General features: G+C 37.2%; 2 long non-coding RNA genes and 1 pseudogene across 3 annotated transcripts; all 3 read right to left on the reverse strand.

Moving 5' to 3' along the window:
* Positions 1-13,075: 13,075 nt before the first annotated feature.
* LOC148862883 (uncharacterized) lies at positions 13,076-14,569 on the reverse strand. The gene is made up of 2 exons (XR_016109550.1): positions 14,063-14,569; positions 13,076-13,375 (listed from the first exon to the last, which is right to left on the reverse strand). It is a non-coding gene; the product is annotated as an uncharacterized LOC148862883 (long non-coding RNA).
* Positions 14,570-16,478: 1,909 nt separating this feature from the next.
* Positions 16,479-19,593, reverse strand: LOC148862884 (uncharacterized). The gene is made up of 2 exons (XR_016109552.1): positions 18,970-19,593; positions 16,479-16,847 (listed from the first exon to the last, which is right to left on the reverse strand). It is a non-coding gene; the product is annotated as an uncharacterized LOC148862884 (long non-coding RNA).
* LOC148862885 (RING-H2 finger protein ATL46 pseudogene) lies at positions 17,575-18,971 on the reverse strand (annotated as a pseudogene). The gene has a single exon (XR_016109551.1). The product of XR_016109551.1 is annotated as an RING-H2 finger protein ATL46 pseudogene (transcript).
* Positions 19,594-20,965: the final 1,372 nt, after the last annotated feature.

Below are 20,965 nucleotides of genomic sequence, written 5' to 3' on the forward strand. Positions count from 1 at the left end.
GGTCCTTTGGATTTTCTAACTGTAGAAAATCTTCCCACTTGTGAGCCTTGACTCCAAGGTAAGATGACTAAGTGGCCATTTGACGGTAAGCCTAAAAAATCTGCAGGCACACTTGACCTAATACATACTGATGTATGTGGTCCCCTGAGTGTTAGGACACGGAATCAACACGTGTATTTCATCACCTTTACAGATGATTTTTCACGATATGATTACATGTAACTAATGAGACACAAGTTAGAATCCTTTGAAAAGTTCAAAGAGCTCAGACAAGAAGTCGAGAAACAGTTAGGAAGAGAAATTAAAGCCCTTCGATCAAATTGAAGTGGCGAGTATCTCTCTGATGAATTTAGTGATTACTTAAAGGTCAACGGAATAGTGTCAAATTAACTCCTCCTGCAACACAACTCAACGGTGCTTCAAAGAGGAGGAATAGGACCTTGTTGGACATGGCCCGATCACTTCTTGTATGCTCAGAATTACACACAACTTTTTTGGGGATATGCATTAGAGACTGCTATCTACGTTCTGAATCGGGTTTCAACCAAATCGGTTCTGAAGGCTCCATATGAATTATGAATAGGAAGGAAGCCAAGTGTGAGACACTTGAAGATTTGGGGTTGTTCTGCACACGTTAAAAGAATGAGTATGAACAAGTTGGAATCCAAAACCAGTCATTGCCTATTTATAGGCTACCCAAAAGATTTGGTGGGTTATCTATTCTATGACCCAAGTGAGTAGAAAGTGTTCTGCAGTCGAAACGCCCAATTCTTAGAAACCGAATACATCCTGGACACCCATCGTCAAGAAATAGTTCTTGATGAGGAGAGCTCAAGAGCAGTGGGAGATGTCCCACAGGTTCCAGGTAGTGACTAACCTAGAAGGTCCACTCGGGTATCCAGGCCACCAGTCCGATATGGTTATGACCAGAATTGTTACCTGGTGGAAGCCTTGACTAGTGAGGAGGATTCCGTAACTTACGTAGAAGCTATGTTAGACATAGATTCCCAGAAGTGGGTGGAGGCCATGAGAGCTGAAATGGACTCGATGGAGACCAATGGAGTCTAGACTCTAGTAGATCCGCCCTTGGGGGTAAAAGCAATTGGTTGCAAATGGATCTACTAGAGGAAGAAGGGCCCCGATGGCAGGGTTGAGACCTACAAAGCTCGATTGGTGGCAAAAGGTTATACTCAGAAAAAAGGCATCGATTATGAGGAGACATTTTCACTCGTGGCCATGCTCAAATCCATTAGAATCCTGCTAGCTGTAACAGCATACCATGACTATGAGATTTGGCAGATGGATGTCAAAACTCACGTTCCTGAATGGAGATCTTAGTGAAGATATCTACATGCAGTAGCCGCAAGGCTTCATTGCTGCTGGTCAGGAACATATGGTATGTAAACTTAATAGATCCATATATGGAATAAAGCAGGTTTCTAGGAGTTGGAACATCTGTTTTGATTCTACAGTCAAAATGTTTGACTTTGAGCAGAATCCATATGAGCCCTGTATTTACAGAAAGTCCAGTGGGGATAAGATCTCCTTCTTGGTGTTGTACGTGGACAATATCCTACTCATTGGGAATGATGTAGGAATGTTGACTTTGGTCAAGGTATGGCTATCATGGCAGTTCTCCATGAAAGATCTTGGAGAAACTTCATATATACTGAGTCTTCGACTCTATAGAGATAGATCAAAGCGGATAATTGGATTATCCCAGGCTGCTTATATTGACAAAATTGTCAAAAGATACAGCATGGAGAACTCCAAGAAATGAAACGTTCCTTTCAGGCACGGAGTCACTCTCTCCAAGAAAATGTCTCCCAAGACTTTTGAGGAGATTGAGAGCATGAGAGACGTTTCCTATGCCTCAGCCGTAGGGAGCATCATATATGCCATGCTGTGCACTCGCCCGGACAGACCCATTGACTAAGCCACTGACATAGAAGGTGTTTGAGAAACACGTTGAAAGTATGAGACTCTAGCTTGTACCAAATTGGACCTAAGTGCAAGTGGGAGTTGTTAGACAATTTTGTATGCCCTTAGCTTCAATCCGATTTGATGTACTTTTGACGTACTTTTGACATTTAGTGTAAATAAATAAAGTGCATGTTTGATTCATGTTGTTTGGTTTAATCCTGTATAAAACCCTAAAACTGGACACTTATATAGACTCATGTTAGTTTTAAATGTTCACAGCCATTGGATAAGTCTAAGGAGATTTATCCTACCAAGGCTGATACTGGTGTGCCACCAAGTGTTGGGATGGCCTATCTCGCCACCAGGGTAAGACCCAAGGCACATGCAGTATGGGATTACTTGAATCCTTGAACTAGACCAGATTTCCAGTATTGCCCTAGACCTTAGAGACAGATGGGCAAAACTGGAAAGTTACACTTGACCCCTAGACTCGATTATGACACTTCACTAGGTGTCGGATCGGGCTGTCTTTGATATGCCAATCAGTGAGATCTTTAGCGGGGGTCAAAACCTGGGCATGTTGGGGCAGTATGAGAATTCATCTAAGTGGGTGATCATAGTGACAGGATCAACCCCTTTGTCGGATAAAGGTAATGATCGGAAATGCACTCTCTCTGATGGAAACCAAACTACCGGTAGTTGATTTCAATCGTTGGAATTTTGTTTTGCAAAATTTATATTATATATATATATATACATATATATGTACAGTTTCAAAGTGTTTGCAAAAGGTTTTAATTCCCGGGATCCATGTGAGTAGAGAGTGCGGCACTATTCCTCGCAGCCGAGGGAGAGGTCATTTCTTGTCGGGCAGTGCTTGATTCTTAAGGGCTGAGAGGTTAAGTGTAAGACCATTTAGGATAGTATCTGATGGGCTAATCTTGCACCTGCCCACAGTCCCTAGGTTTTTATAAGATAGTTTGGCCTAGGGACCACTTAATGTAAGTGTTGGGCCCATGGTGTCCATGTGATGGGCTTAGGGGTTCACTGAACTCTTTCAGTGAATTCGGCTAGGCCTGGTAATAAAGGCTGGCCAAACCCGTGTGGCTGTTGTGTAGATCAATGCTTGGGTCCCACGCCATACAAACAAGCCCAACTGGGCAGCAGATTGAAGACTAGTTAAGCACTGAATACTTAATGGGCCAAAATCCCATTTTGAGCTAGGCTGGTATGACCACCCATCTATGGGGCAAATCTAGGATTAAAGTTAGCAAAAGGATTGAGCCTTTAACCTTATCCACTCTAGGAGACCAAATTCAAATCAGATTTGAATCTGGTAACCTCCCAATAAGATCATGAGTAAACTAACTTAATCTACAGATAGGATTAAGATTATCCCTTGGGATAACTCCTAATTAGGAGGTTTCTTAATCAAGAAGAAAGAAGGAGAAACCCTAAGTGATAGAAAGAGATTTCGAACCCAAGGGTTTTGGAAGAATACATCCTGCGAATTGAGATTGGATCTCATACACACTCCAGAGAGAAGAGAAGCAATTCAGCCATCTTCGTCTTAGGAGATCTCCTCCAGCCGCCCCACTCTTTCTGACAAGATTCGATCTTTGAAGAAGAAAGAAATCAAGAAATCAATTCTTGACATCAGTTTTGCAGAAAAGACTGAAAAAGATTTGGTGCTCAGATTTTCCAGAGGATTCTTGCGAAGGATCTAGTGTGTAGGACACACTATGCTGGTTCCGTTCCACATATAGCTGTGTCATCTTCAGCAGGAACGGATCTTGGTATCCTCTTTGGGTGTGAACACCAACTTTGGGAGATACTGTTTCTCTGGATCAGGTATAATTCCTCCCTTTCTGTTTTGGTTCAGACCTGGTTCGATTATGGTTCAATTAGGATCCTTGAATATTGTATTCTAATTTAGGGAATATGATTCCCAATTGGAAGAAGGTAGGAAAATTTTTGAAATTCACCCACCCATTCCACAATCTTTTTGGCGTCCATTAGATGGATCCTATCATTCTTTCAAAGACAACCGTACCTGACGCCCGGGAAGCCCATACACGGAGGCAGCGCACCTGACTGATTAGGGGTCCTACACTTGATAGCCGCCCTCCAATGGCCACCTACCACCGCCATCTCAGACGTGGCAGAGACGGCCCTGACAAGGAACAGTGGAGGTTATGACACCCGAACTGGCAACTGGCAGTGGAGGTTATGATACCCGATCTGGCAGAGGAAATGACACCTGATCTGGCGGAGGTAATGATGTCCGAACTGGCAAAGGTATGGAAGTAAGTGTACAGGGTGATTATAAAAGGCCCCCATCTCTCAAAGAATGAGGTATGTGATTCTTGCGCTTTCTGGTCTTGAGATTCTTCATTTCCCTTGCCTTCTCAAGACACTAACTTGAGCTTCGGAGTGTTCCAACCGGGTTCCTCCCCGGAAGTCTCCGTTTTCTTCCTTGTTTAAGGCACATCCAATCTCGTCAGAGGCAAGGTAACCGGTAGCTAGGACCGACCGGATTGCGCACCATCACTATTCTTTACACTGTTTCTCATGATCATTGACAGACTAAGAATCCATCTGCTTTCTCTTTTTCACTGTTGTTGCTTTTTCTCTCACATTGTAATTGAGTCCTCTCACACCCACTGCACCAATTTCCCATACTCCACTTCTCTGTAGACTTGGGTGTGAATCCATTCAAACAACTACAAATTGGTGAATCTACCACATCACTTTGGAGTGTTCCAACTGGGTTCCTCCCCGGAAGTCTCCGTTTTCTTCCTTGTTTAAGGCACCTCCAATCTCGTCAGAGGCAAGGTAACCGGCAGTTAGGACCGACCGAATTGCGCACCATCACTATTCTTTACATTGTTTCTCATGATCATTCACAGACTAAGAATCCATGTGCTTTCTCTTTTTCACTGTTGTTGCTTTTTCTCTCACATTGTAATTGAGTCCTCTCACACCCATTGCACCAATTTCTCATACTCCACTTCTCTGTAGACTTGGATGTGAATCCATTCAAACAACTACAAATTGGTGAATCTACCACATCACAACTCCCGAATATCACACTTTTGCACTTACTGTAAACATCACACTTCTGCACTTCTGCATTTGGGGCAGACCAATATATGAATAAACAATCGTTTTTGGTTTTATTCCAATGATATTCTACCATTGAGAATTTGCATCTAAATTGAATTCATCGAGGTATACAAAGTGCATATCCGGCACCCCTGTAAAGACAAACCTCTCTCTCTCTATTCTTGTCGCCACACCACCCTCTTCTCTTTCTCTCTTTGCCACTTAGATCTTCCATTTGAAGGTCACAATCTACAGGTTTAAAGAGGGGATTGCAGTGCCCTTATGTGATATTCTTTCATAAAAGAGTTATGGCGAAAAGTTGCCTTTTTCTGCTAGAACCCCACAAAAAATGATTTCTAAGAAAATAGCATATAAATGCAACATGATTTTCTCAAAAAAAAAAAAACCTCTTATTTCAAGAGTTTATTTTATTAATGTTTCAATTTACAAATCATTTGATTTTTAAATTTAGAAAATCGAGTCAAAACCATGGTTTTCAAAACCAGACCAGACCGGACAGTCGGACCAGAAAAAAAAATCAGAAACCGGTTAGGTGACCAGTTCCGTTTCCCCAAAAACTGGATTTCCCCCCAAAACTATTGATTTTGGTCAGCGAACTGCTGAACCGGGTGATTAACCGTTTGAATGGTTTTAACCATTTTTTATTTATTTTTATTTTTTTGTCAAAACAGGCCGAGTACTTAATTCAAATGATCAGACTGTTCGACTCGATAACTGGACCCCAACCAATTCAATCACCCGGTCGATTTTAAAAACCATGATCAAAACCATAAACCAAATATCCTAAGCCAAACCAAACCATTTCTAAGTCTATACCGAACCAAATTGTCAATTTCAATTTGGTTCAATTCAATTTGGTAATCTAGACTGTATAATGAACACCTCTGGCACTGTGCTATTTTAGGCTGAAAAAGAACGGCTGACGGATATGGGATTGCAGGGGCTTACAATGGGAAAGATTTCAATATTCACTACATTGCTCCCGGACAAATCTCACTGCGTCGTTACCTGAACATTATAGACATCTCCAACTGTTCACACCATAACCAGCTAAATTTTGGGTGGTAAGTTATATGATACCATGTCATACCATCTTTTGAAACTTACGTTCTCCAATACCTGAACATTATAGACATCTCCAACTGATCCACAGTTTCTCCCTATACAATTTATTACATCGTTTTTATAAAAAACTCAAACAAAATAGAAAGCATATATAAGTGAGTCTCCCACCTTGCCACACATAACTTGGATAGTGGCAGCCATTGGACCATTCAAATAGGTATTGTAGGGCTTAGGTTGGGTCTAAGAAATTAAGGCGGTTCCAAGCCTAGACCTGGCAAATGATAGAGATTTATTCTTTTTTCAATTTTATTTTTTATAAAAGTAGAGAAATTGATGAGATTTAGTCAAAAAAAAAACATTAGGCTGTGTTTGGTTTAAAAGAAAAGGGAGAGAAAATTGTGATTTTGCTTTATTCTAATATCAAGATGTATATACACTTGGTGTTTATCAAGTAACCACTAACTGGGGCCGGGTATCTCATGTATCCAGCTAATTGGGCACCCGTTGCTACCTCCACATTGAACATCCTTTTAACACAATGGATGAGGCATCTGGGAAACTGAGGGAATGGTCCATATCCAATCCTTTATAGAGTTGGGTTGGGAAGTTTGATTCTTTGGGCAATGCAACTCCACCCAATCTCAAGTCTAAGAATGGCCACATTCAAAAAATAAAATAAAAAATTGCAAGAGTTGGGTGGGTATCCAGTCCACCTCTACTAAAATCCCCAATAACAGGAATCAATGACATTGGGGATAATTGTGTTAATGTGAAAGAGGGATGAGGGAAGATAATGATTATGTTTTTTCTATCGTCATCATCTAAGCCTTGTCCCAGCTACATGGAGTTGGCTGTATGAAACCTGTTTCATCACCGTTCTGTTCAATGTCACGTTCGTTCGATTTGGTCCACCCGATTCAGTTCAATGTGAGTCCATTATAAATGGATCAGGTCTAATCCAATCTAATGAATGTTTTAGACCAATTTGAACCAGTTTAATTCAATGTATGAATCATCTAATCTGTTCAAATTCATTTTAATTTATATTGGTTTCAATCCAAATTCGGTCCCTTGTACATATATTCTTATCTTATATCAAAGGATCAGATATTGGTTTAATCCAATCCAATCCAATATAAATTTGTTATAGATGGACCAGGTCCAATGTAATCTAATAAATATTTTGGACCAGATTGATCCAATCCAATATGTCTTGTTGGCCTATTCAATCCGTCCAAATTGATTTTGGACTAGACAGGGTCTAGTCCAAAATCGGTCCATTGACACCCTTAATTATGGGTATTTAAACATTGGATTAACTAGGAGTTGACGTCAACCTGAGAGCCAACCTGGTATGAGCATAGGGATGGCAACATGGTGGGGCACCCCTGGCCTTCCCATCTGAGTCCAGATCTCTTGCTCACGTTTATCGGAGCCACACATGGAGAACATCTCATCCTCTGCATAGTATTATGCAAGGGGAGATGTTCCCAATTTACGGGGGGTAGTGTATTGTGGGTAGGCGTGGGCAGAGTTCTCATGGGCAGGTGATCCAGACTCTTCCCATCCTGGTCTTGCAGAAAAAATCCCCTACCTGCTCCTGCCCCATCTCCGGAGACCGGGTAAGGATTCAACCTCCATCCCACCCCACAATCAAAATCCCCTATTCCTCAGTGGAAGGGCAGGGGTTCAACTCCCATCCCCATCCCAATCCCTGACACGGATGGAGAATTCCTAACCTTTCTTTACCCTGAAGCAACCACTTAAAAATACATCAAACCTAGGAGACCTAACAGTATTTTAAAAATGGATTTATATGAATTTGGGGTATTTTAGAAATAAAATGAAATTATGAGACCGTATACATATTTCAACTTTTTTGTTATTTTATATTTTTCCCAAAGTTCATAAAAGTTGAAACCTTGATGATGTTATGAGAAAAACTGTGATTTTCAATACAAAAATTGTAGATCAACATAGATTTAAACATTTTCAAGTTTCAATTATTCAAGGAAAAAAATCACAAGATGTTATGAGAAAAGTTGAAAAAGCTTACCTAATTTTGCAATATTTTCCAAAACTTAAAAATTTCAAAAACCTTGATGGTTCACACTTGTTTCTTGCAAGGTTTTTTTTTTTTTTCTTTTACAAATCTAGTACTATAAGAACGAGGTTTGAAGTTGTTTGTGAATGAAATAAGGTTTATTTTGGGGGGAAAGAAGTCTTCTCTCCCCCTTTTTTTCATTTTTAATTTGTATCTTTTTCGCAACATATCGACTAATTTGCTATTTATACATCCAATACACCACCAATATGCCCAATACATGTCAGATATGGGTATGATATGATGGAAATAGATTATACCACCTATTTTTTTACTTTATCTTGTATCAAACCTTCCAAGATACAATATGATATCATATTAGATGTATCATGTCAAAATTTTAAACCTTGACCTAGATTAGCTACACTTAATTGCTGTATTCGGGATGATTGTGTAGCCAATAATAACTCCCCACGTCAGCCATAGATAAAGTATATATGCCCCACAACAACTCCAATTTCTCACTTAGAAATGCATGACCAAGGTGGGATATTGTTATTGGTTAATTTTTTAGCAGATATTATTGTTGGTTAAAATGCTTCTATCGTGACCATCAAGTGTAGCTAAATCGGGCTCAAGTCTAACGACAAACATGTCAGCGCCCTTGCGTTCATAGTAGCTTAGCTATGATAGGACTAACCGACTAAATGTGGATTAACTGAAACGTGATGGGTAGCTATATAGTGAAGAGAGTGAGTGAACAAGATGCACTTATGACTGACACGGGACATTATCATTAGTTCTACAATCAGCTACACCGTTCAGTAAATTCAATATCAATGTGATTATAGAGGATTTTTTTTTTTTTGAGAATGACGGTTCAGCCCAGGGTTAAAATTTTTAGGCCCAAATTACAGTTGGGGTGGGTGTCAGTTTGAAATAAATGGCAATTCACAGGCGGGTATTGGTGTATAGAATGTGAACTTTTGACATTTTGAATGTTTATAACACTGCAGTGGAAATCAGAAATCTGCATTGAACCTGTCCGTACTTCTCCATTATTTTTCCTTTCCTTTTTGTCTTGCATATCAAGATGGCCCTTAACTGAAATTAAAAATGGGACCACCAATTGCGATTACTAATTATGCATCATTGGCAATAGTGCCATTTTGAACTTCACAATGAAGGGATGAAAAAAAAATTATCTGAAGTATGAGAGATCTATAATATTATCAATATTATAGATCTGGGTGTAATTAATCCTATTAATTCTTTGTTAATTGAAAAATATATTTTTTCTTCTATATTTTCAATTAGAAAATGGCATTCAATAGGAGAGGGAAAAGTAAGGTGGCATTTGATAAATCCGAAAATTCAGATCTGAAAAATTAAAATGATATTAATTGTGTTAGAAATCTGAAAAGGGGCATAGTTGCTTGTCTACTTTTTACAGGATCTGAATCCCATAAGTTTGTTTGTGTTGGATCAACCATTTACCATCTGAAATTTACTGATTTTACTATTTTACCCTGAAACATACAATTTAGAAATGTTGAATTCAATTTACATTATCTCATAAAAAATAATTTTCAACCTCAAAATAATATTGAAACAATACAAATAAAAAAAATTAATTATTACTAATTAATAAATGAAGGATTAAAATTAAAAAATAATTAATGATTATAAAAATATTAAAATAATTAATAATTAAAACAAATAAAATTAAAATAATTTTTAAAAATTAATGAAATAATTAAAAATTACTAGTTATTAAAAATAATTAATAAATAATAAATAACACAAATAAATTTAATAAAAATAATTAATGTTTAATAAGAAAATTAAAATAAATAATAAAAATAATTTATAATTAATAAATAATAATAAAATTATTATTATTCACCGAACCACCACTACTGCTTGTTGCAATAGCGATGGCAGTGGTGGGAACACAAGGGAGGGATGGAGAGAGAGAGAGAGAGAGAGAGAGAGAGAGAGAGAGAGAGAGAAGACAGGGGAGAGAGAGAGAGAGTCGTCGTTGCAAGTTGCAGCGGCGGTGGTGGGAATACAAGGTAAAGAGAGAGAGAGAGAGAGAGAGAGAGAGGGAGAGAGAAGACAGGGGAGAGAGAGAGCCGCCATTGCAAGTTGCAGTAGCGGTGGCGGGAATACAAGGTGAAGAGAGAGAGAGAGAGAGAGAGAGAGCTACCACTGCAAGTTGCAATGGCGGTGGTAGGAAGACATGGCGGAGAGAGAGAAAGAGGGAGAGAGAGCCAAAGAGAAAGAGAGGTTGAATGTTTAGGTTTTCTGGGTTTGGGGGTAGCTTGGGTCATTTATGAAAAATTGTAAGGATATTTTGGACATTGGACCGACTCTAAAACGCATTTGAGCGTGTTAAGAATCGGCCCAAGGTCTATGATTTTTAGATCTGAAAATCAATTTCAGACCCAATTTAAGAAGTACAACCAAACAAGGGATAAGATCTAAAAAGTAGAATTTTCAAATTCAGACCTCTAAAAAGTGCAACCAAACGGCACCTAACTAATTTTTTTATATTTCAAGCAGAAAATGATATATATCACACTCAACTTGAAAAACCAACCTAAAATAATTGGGCAGTAACACAAAATTAGAAGGGACGTCATTTTCATAGTTCCTACAATTAATACGTACTTTATTTGAACGTTTAATACGTTCATACATATTTATCTTCTACAGCCATTTTATCTGCAACCAAACACCAATAAAATAACATTTTCATAAATCCTAAACTTCTATTATATCTTTTAATTGCAATATAATTTTAGGCAAAATTCACGCAGGAAAGGACATGATTAGTTGAATGTGATAGTAGTACTTTGTCAAATATGAAAGTACATTTTGGTTGTTTGCCCTATTCATTTTTTTAGGAGGGGAGAAATCTGGTCATCCAGGAAAATGGTTTCCATTGACCAATTTTATTATATTCTTTTTTAAATAATTTATGGGTCTTGCGGTAAAATTATTTTTCCTATATAGCACTTATCCAAGTAAGTGATACTTATGTCTCAGATGAATATATAACTTTTCCACACAGACATATAGTACCAAAATTTACAAAAGTTGTGAGATAAATTTGTCTATTTTAACAATAACATTTTATAAATAAAAAGGTTATTGTGTAAATTACCTGCAAATTGAATGAATCCAAATAAAGTGCACTTGTTAGGGTAAAATGCGTTCCTGATTTCCTGAAAATGGACAGGATCTTTGTAAAATGCAAGTAGGGTTTAATGTAATTAATTGAGATGGATGTATTTACACCGTGTTTGATTAGAAGGAAAAAGTAAGAAAAGGAAAAGAAAGATAAAAAACCTTTATAAACCTTCTGTAAATTACCTTACCTTTTCCTTCGTTTTCCTTGGAACCAAACATAACCTTAAGGTGCAGTCAATATTAATAAATGTGCCGTAGTTAAACGCATAATTTTATCATATGCCCAATATAAGATAATAATAAAAACAATGCTTTTTACTCCTTTTTTTCATCATTCATTCTCTTGTCATCATGCTGATGCACAGTGCACGTGTACGTATATACCATTACCAGCCGAAGATAATATTAAATTCGAAAAACCCCCATTTTTATAGATTTATACTTTCAATCAGATGAGATAATGTTAAAATACTAAATTCATCAACTTATGCTTAGCTGGGACAGAAGAATAAAAGATTACTGCAACAAAATGAGGGATTATTACCATGAAAACTTAATATATATATATATATATATATATATATATATATATAATATATATATAACCTCCATGCGAGGGAAACAGACAAAAGAACGAGCTTTTTATTAACAAATCGATATCCCCTGTCCCCCATCGTTTTTGCCTTGTTTCCAAATATATAGAACCAAGTCTCCATTTGTTCGGTCTACATCAATTTGTTTAGCATTTTCTTCAGTCTTCACGACAGAGAAGTTGAAGTCTACATGTCCGGTCCAGCATGTCCATGAAAGAGGAACCCTTTGGAATTCAAAATTAAACAGTTGTAAAATGTCCTTTTTTCCCTGTGAGTCCCATGCTCCAGCATAATTGTACTAGCTTTCCAGAACTAGCAGGAAGCTTTTGAGTTTTCTCTCCTTTCTCAGTTAAAATACAATCATTTTGCCATGTGGCAAGTGGATCATTTGACAGAAAATTTTCCATTTACCATGTTGGGACTCAATTTCGAATTGCCATATATGAAAAACTTACTTCTGGTAGTATTTGGTAGAAGTTCACGTTGGGCTGTCCAATTTGAAGAATCTGGCTAAACCTATTGAAATTTTAACAAATTCCCAACTCTTGCACTCTGTATCAGTATCAGCAAAGATCAAGATATCGATATCATTGATACCAAAGTGTGTATCAATATTTCAGATACTGTACTTATTTTATTTAGTTTTGTTTTATAAGGATTTAGGCTATGTTTGGTTTGTAAAGGTATTTTTATCTTTCCTTTCCTTTCCTTTCTTTAATTTTTTTTTTCAAATCAAACACAGCCTAAAAGGATGAATAACCATATTCAAATACATGATACCGATATTTTACTCCTTGAGTATTAGAGAGTGATATAATAAGGGATGGCTTTTAATTTGTATAAAAGAACCCATACCCAATTCACGCTACTAAAGCAGTTTAATGGCCAGATTCTCTGTATATAAACGGAGATTACTACTCGGTGGATCTAACTTGGAGGGTTATTTGGAGATATCACAATTAACAAGAAAAAAAATGTGGCTTTAATAGTATTAAAAACATACCTTTTTATTTATTAGGAAAATTCTCAATCAATATATTATATTTTGGTTCGAGTGATAATTTGGTCTGTAAATTTTAAAATGTGATAATTCATTATCCAAACTTTTGAAATGTAAGAATCCAGTATCTACTATCAATAGACCATTAAATAGTTAATGGATCATTAACTAGCGTTATCATATGACACCATAAAATAATTATAAAATACCAAAATTACCCTTATTTGATAATTTTCGGACCTCGTTACCCTTTTCTCTTTAAATAAATACAAGGGTAAAAGACCCTTTCATCTTCAGTCCAGACGTTGATGGTAGAGGGAAATTCAAGTCTTGAAGACCTGGAACTGTTCGATTTTGTTGCTCATGCTTATATTCAGGCGATGATGATGAGTTGAGTGAGTTGCATCGCTGAAGGTAAATTTTTCCTGACTTCAATGGAAAACAAAGAGATGGATTTGGTCAGAGACAATCGCAAAAGCAATCAGAAATACAGAAATTTAGTATTTTGTATAAGTACGAGAAACAGAGAGGAATTGATTTTGCTTATTCTAGAGGACAAAAAGAGTTTAATTTTTGGAGAACCTACAAGTTGAAACTCGGAGAGAGAAAGAGAGACAGAAAGTAAAAGAAAAGAGGGCGTTAGAGAAATAACTAAAAAAGGGAAAAGATTATTATTAATCAAAATAATAGTCTCGAGGAATTGAAGTTCAGAACTCAGAGGATATGGAGTTGCAGAATGAATAGAAGGATATATAATTAAATAATATTAGCGGTTAAAAATAATAACCATCACCAATTCACCATTGAAAGGCGTCGATCTATGACACTTCAAATAAAATAAAATAAGTCCAGGATCACTAATTAGGTTACTGAAATCCAAACCTCAGAAAAATTAAAAAAAAAAAAAAAACAGAGAAAGGGCATCGAATTCATGCTTTAAAGCAAAAGAATCACCAGAAAAAAACATTAGAGAAGAAATATTGATTGGAAACCAAGAAAAAAAATTACAGACATGAACTTTAAACAAAACCAACCTGCATTCAAATTCATGTTATAAAACAGAAGAATCACACGAAATTCATTAAGAATCAGGGTTAATCGAAAACCCAAAAGTACCTTCAATCTGAAGGCTTCAAATCAAGATGTTTTTCCTAGCCGTTAGGGACCTGCAAATCGAGATCCAATTACGTGTAACCAAGCTTCGAAGGACACCCACCAAGACGTTTTACCCTATATTAAGTTACATAGAAAATGGATAGAAATAAAATAGCGAATAAAAAAGCATTGTTTGTCTTCTCCAACGCCAGCATTAAGTTTTTTCTTCTCCGATGACGGTGGGATTGAAAACACTTTTAATGGCAAATGCTCTCTGTTCCAGCGATCTTTTCCCAACAAGCTTTCTCTTCTCTGAAGAAAGTGGGATTAAAAACACTTTTAGTGGCGGCAAATGCTCTCTTTACCAGCGATATTTTCCCAATGTGTTCTCTGTTCTGACAACAAGCATTCTCTCCAGCTATGTTTTCCCCATGATTTTAGCTTTTCTGGCAGCATATTTCGCTTATCAGCACCAGCGAGAAGAACTGTGCCCTTCGGAAGGTTAGAGCAGTAAACAGTGGTTCCCCACTCGCAAAGAAATATTATTATAGTGGAGGTCATTTTGTCATTTTCAAAATGATTCAAACCATGGGTATTTATGTCTTTTCATGTACTAATTGATGGCCCCTTAATGACAGATACCGAATTGTAGACATTTTAAAAGGATATTGATGGAGAATTTTTCTGGTAACCTTTTTAATTCAATGCTCTCTACACAGCCAAAATATTGGCTGCTTGCCTGCTTCTATCTTTGCCCAAAAACAAAAGGCTTCTTCTATCAACCACCCATTGTTTTATATTTTGGGCTCTACTTCAACACCTCGGACAATTGGAATCTCAGTGTTTGTATCTGTGTCCCACTAGTTACGGAAATGCCAACTAATCAGTTATATAGATGATTTGAGAAGACATTATATGTGTAAAGTCGAATATGAGTTTGGATTTACTATTCACAAATTCTTAAAATATTTTTATTCACTCGACACTACAATTGTACATTGGAAATATCTCTCTTGTTATTCATGGGTTATTTCTCCTTATATGATGTGAGAAAAGTTTGTTATTCTGGAGTAGTCACGGATACCTAAATTCTGGATTATTTGTGAAAAATTACCTGCTTGTTTGTAGTTCAGTTTTGCATTCATTTGTTTGAATCTATGATTTTTTACACTTCTATCCAATAGAAAATTTGCATTTTTTGCCTCTTCTGCATTAAGTGACAGTATGAATTTACCACTCAGTTTACAAATATATAGAGTGCAAAACCTTACATTTTATATTATTTTGTATGTATTTGTAGTTTTATACTATACATATTTATATTTATACTCTTTACAAATTAAGCCTAACATTTCAAAAATTGATGCAAATTTTGCATCATCATCTTCCTACCTCAATTGGCTCTTGTATAAGAGTGGGGACTAGAGTAGAGAACACATCATCTTGCTTCCTACCTCACTCTACAACAAATAACTTTTCTCCTATCTTCTTTATTTTTTGGGTCTGAAGTTGGGACCACTTTATTTTACCTCTCACAAACAAATATGATAGAACCAAATCTGAAATAAATCAAAATTTACACCCAGCCTCGCACTCTCATGCATTTTTTTTTTTGGTATTTAACAATTAACACAACACGTTAATAACTCTCATGCATTTAGGAGATGTTTAGGATTAATTCTTCTGATGAGATTTTTCAAAAATCACTGATTTCTAAGATCATTGATTTCTCAAAAATTAGAAAAATTGCTTGCTTGGTATTGGTACCATTGTTGCCATGTCAGTCAATTTCTCATAAATTAGTTATAAATTTATTTGGTAGTGATTATCAACAGCGATTTTTGTGTTTATAAGCAAAGCTCAAAATATCAATACGTCTGATACACCGCCTATTGGGCAGTATCAATAACTTTTTTATTTTTTTAGTTTTTTTTTTTTCAAATTCAGTTCAGCAGGCCGGTTTAAGGTCCATCCACCACTTGAACCAATCAAAATCCCAAAACACTCCCGAAAAAGACATGTCGGAAAGCCTCCAATACAATACGTATCGGTCGATACAACTCAATACGCATCGAAATTCCGAGCATTGATTCTAAGAACTATTTCCCCATTCATATCAGATGCCATACTATCCATAAAAAATAAAAATAAAAAATAAAATAGAATCGAGCTGAAAGGAAGAATCATCATTTTTGGTGACCCCTCTTTTCAACCCGATTATAATAATCAATTTCTGAGCAATTTGCCGATTTCCAAACACCACCTTACAACAGTGCAAGTGAAATTGGCAGTTTGACACTAAACAAATTGAGGCTTTAAGGTTAAGAGTCATGTGTTGGCGTGTGATAGAGCGATAGGATAGGACTAAACCACTACTATTCATAATTCATAAATCAAATCTATCCGTAGACATAGTACACTAATGGAGAAGTGCAGATTCCCGAGCATCAAAGTTTCATTCGATAATCGATACCTTACCTCTCTCACGAAGAAACACAAGCAATATATATCATGGCGGAGAAGGGGAACGCGACAATATCATTTTAATTTGAGGAGGAAATCCACTGAACGGGTTGAAGCAATTCATGGAAACTTCACCTTACAGACAAATTGAACATAAGAAACGACAGACATCGAAATTGAATGAATTTATTGCGCTGGTCCCACTGTTTTTGTCATGCAAAGAAAGAAATCCGAGAGTTGCATCGTCTCGTTGTTTACTAGCATTTCTCGAAATTTAAACTTGCAGTACGGATACGAAAACCATAATAATATAGGTTATTTACTCCACCGACCAACCGGTTCCCTACACTTGAAAGAAATAGAACAGAAAACAATTAAGTATCTAAAAAATGAATGCAAATTTGAGCGAGGATTCGGTTATGAGCACGAATCCAGTTTTTTATGCAGGCCAAAAGAATAAGAATTACCAAAATGAAATCACAAAAATACTACTGTTCAGAAAGAAATTCTAAAAAGTAAACCAACCCCAGAAAGCAAAACCCCTTACAATAAAAGAAGGAAAAGCAAACGAGACTGATTCAAACTCCAAAAGTAACAGGCCAATACCATGTATAAAGTATAATAGAATCCCTTGGATAAAAAAAGTATAATAGAATGGTATACCATCCAAATCACCTGCAGCTTTTCATTTTGATACCCAAGGAAGTTGTCGCCAATCGTTCTCAGATTAAGTCAAAAACAAACAAGCTCATTTAACCCATCCAATATGCTAAGGTCTACAACTCTCAACAGCTGGCATGTATTAGACAAGCTAAGGCCATCTTATCAAATGCCTGATGTGTTTAATTAGCACAGAAACCAAGTTCATCACCAACAGAAAAACAGAGCATAAAATAAGTAAATAAAGTACCAGTAGAATAACTTAAGAGGAAAAAATAGTACCAGTGGAATAAACTCAAAGAGCAATGGAGAGAGAGAGAGAGAGAGAGAGAGAGAGAGAGAGAGGGAGGGTTAATTGTAGTATTTGAAGTTTTGAACTTTACTCGAACGATAAAAGTGCATCAAAAGTATGAGGAGCATAATTCAGAGAAATTTGCATAAAAAAATCAGACTGATATAAATACAAGCTCAACAATCTTTGGTTAATGGATGAGTAATTAATCAAGAGAATGCAAAAGAAAATAAATTCACAGGCCCTGAGTTCTTTCGGGCCATGGCATGCCTATGTTAACAGAGGGAGGAACATCCACATGGGCATCTGAAGAACTTGGAAATTTGCCCTTCTTGGACCAAAGCCAGATCTTGGAGACAGAGAAGCTTTCACCTTTACTCCTACCACTGAGCTTCTTTCCCTCAAGATCCCCATCAATTGACGAATTCCCATTCTGTGCTGCTCTCCCTTTCACAAGCTTCGCAGCCCCGGCACCGTTTCTGTCAGGGCGCAGGGCGACTTGCAGGTTGGAATCACCAACAACATACTGAAACGAACCCATGGAGTAACATCTCCTGGCATCGTCTATACAGTTAATATGAAAAGCATGACTACACATAGGAAGCAACCTCAGTTTGTCCTGCTCTGAAAATTCACATAGGCAAACTGCACAGTCAAACGGCTCTTTCAGACCCATTATCTCTTTGTAGAGGAAAACAGGGAGAGCATCTATAAAAGCTTGATCTAGACCAGAGTCATGCAGATGGAAGAGCTGTTGCAATTGCCTTTGGAGAGCATCAGAGCCAGAAATTTCCGGGTATCTGTTAGACTGAGATGTCGAAGAGGAAGACGGTTGCTTTATAAGGAATCTGACAAGCAGGTGGAGTAGGCCAGAGATGAAAAAAATAACGGCTAGAATAACTATAATAAAAAGAACAGCAGGGCTGATTCTACTGCTAGATGATGATGAAGGAGTTGATTCTTTCTGGTAATTATTGTTATTATAAGGAGATGAGAATGAAGATGAAGGGGAAGCAGAAATAGGAGAAAGCAGAGGAGCTAGAGGAGGTGGGTGGGTCACAAGACCAACTTTTTCCATCATTTGAATCCGATTCCAAGACATTTTTAGGAGATGGGTAGGCTCAAAAAACCATCTTTGTTTTCAGATTTCCCAGATCAAACACAAAGGCATTCGTAGCTAGGCTAAAAAAAAAAACCATCTTTTTCCCCTGCCTTGTACTCAACACAACTCATATCTCTCAAATGCGAACTGGCTAAAAGGACTAATTTCTTTTACTTGCAATGAGACGAAACCCAGCTAATTTTAGCAAATACCTTGGCTCAAAGCCTATAAAAAAAAAAAATACAACTTTTTCTTCGGATTTGAGATGAAATGAGTTGCCTGGGAGATGGTTTAATGCTAAAATACCTTTTCCTTTTCTTTCGTTGATTTCACATGAAACCCAAGTCATTTATTGCGAAAGAAAAGGCAGGGGAGTGGACTTACGAGCGAGAGGTTAAGGTTGCAGCTTACCTATCTCTGATATGGAGAATCCGCCATTAATAAGAACCCACTTCATTTGCTTTAATGCTCTTATCCCGGACAGCTCTGCAGCAGCAGAAACCCTAAGGCGAACAGGTTTTCTGAGAGTTTTTAAGTTGTTCTATAATAAGGGCAAGGGAAGGAGAAAAAGGAGGGGAGAAGGCCGCGAAACTGGAAAAGTTGAACCGAAGGCTGGGTGTAGGCGTGTGCAGCTTCCAATTTCCAAAGGCAGAGAGAGAGAGAGGGGGGGGGGGGGAAAGGCCGGAAGGGAAGCCCAAAAAACAAATAGAGGAATTAAGGGTAATTTTGGTCCATTACCAATACAAGGGTGTTTTGGTAATTTCATTTGCACGGTACCTGATCCTTGTATTGGAGGGAGGTACGTACACTTTGGAAGTCTCCTTAGATTAGATTTTACATCGAACGCAGCAGTGACTGGTGAGCCAGTGATCGGTCATTGGTGACCTACCCAACCGCAAAGTCTCCTCAGATTTGCTTGAACGACGCGATTGGTCAATCCCCCACGGGCCACAACGGCACAACCAACCATAGTTGCGTTCAGAACCAGACGATTAGCATCTAACGAAAACCAACCGTAACTCCAACAGCCAAGGAAAATGCTAACGAAACGAGACCCGACCAGAGCGGAGACCATTTTCGTCAATGCAACTATAAATACAAGAATGCATAAGGACACTTTGGTCATTATAAAGGTATGCTTTTCTAGAAAACAGAGCATAGCTAATCATAAATTCAGTCATGGACTCCAATCTAGGAATCAACGATCTTGGTCATATACCCATTTGAAAGAGATGGGCATAGCAAAGAATAGAATCATTTACAAGTTCAATTGGCGTTCAAATTTGGGAACCCCATTACCTCCACACCATCGGTGGTTGGTAATATGATTCTGACTTCTGACTTCACATTCTTTGTGGGTAACTGGCTATGACCCATGAGGCCATGAGGCCATGAATCCAGGTTCTAAGTCCGTGCCTTGTAATTTGTAGGGACACGTACATCATAAAGCATGTTATTGCCTTCTTATCTTAAGCGCAAAGTCTAATTCAAGTGTGGTTTGAAAGACAAGGACAATTGGGAAATGCAGAGAATGAGGAATTATTTTATGTGCCACCTGCCCACCACTTGTCAATAGATGGGCACTTTGATTAAGATCATCTAACAACATTTTCCTGTCTACTTACTTTAATAATCGCAATTAGGTGGAATAATTACCCTGCCTCGGTTTTTTATCTTGTCATTATCTGCTAATGACAACAGAGGTTCTCTGATCAGTGGGGTCTTTGAAAAAAAAATCACAAAAGGAATCTAATCAATCAATAGTGACAGTAAACAGTTTAATGATCAGATGGATGCGATCTTCCATGAGGTGGACCCTTCACTATAAACGAGACATTGATCTCATAGAAGATGCCCATGACTATCTTAATGAGTTAGTATGATATACGCATCTTAGTAGTAACCTTATATATGAGTTGTTTTCCTTTCCCTACTTAAATTTTATCTTATAAAGCCATTGCAGTTTGAAAGGAGATTCTCCACCTAATTAATTAAATAATCAATTTTTGGCAAGCTCTAGTTTGTCTAAGCATCAAACAGATCAACACGAAACCAGAACAAATATCTATGCAAATCTTTTATAGTGAGTGGAAATTCAAATACAACGCAAGACTAAATTACAATCCTGGGGTGTTTTACAACATGAATAGAAATTTATCAGTAAAAAAAAAAGAAAGAAAGAAATATATTGTTCAACTGTGTTCTGTTTTGAGATGACTTGTTTGTCTCCCACTTTTCTCTCACATTAGCACTTTATCTCTTTTCAATTCACATTAATTAAATGTATTGTACCATCACCTTATACCATGACTAAAAAAATCACTTATTAAAACATCTTTAACTATTATATATATATATATATATATATAATCACATAAAACATTTTCTCTCTCTACCTTTGTTCATT

The sequence above is a fragment of the Nelumbo lutea genome, chromosome 3 (assembly GCF_056320005.1).
Source record: "Nelumbo lutea isolate HS-2025 chromosome 3, American lotus-T2T, whole genome shotgun sequence".
In the NCBI taxonomy this organism is placed as follows: domain Eukaryota; kingdom Viridiplantae; phylum Streptophyta; class Magnoliopsida; order Proteales; family Nelumbonaceae; genus Nelumbo; species Nelumbo lutea.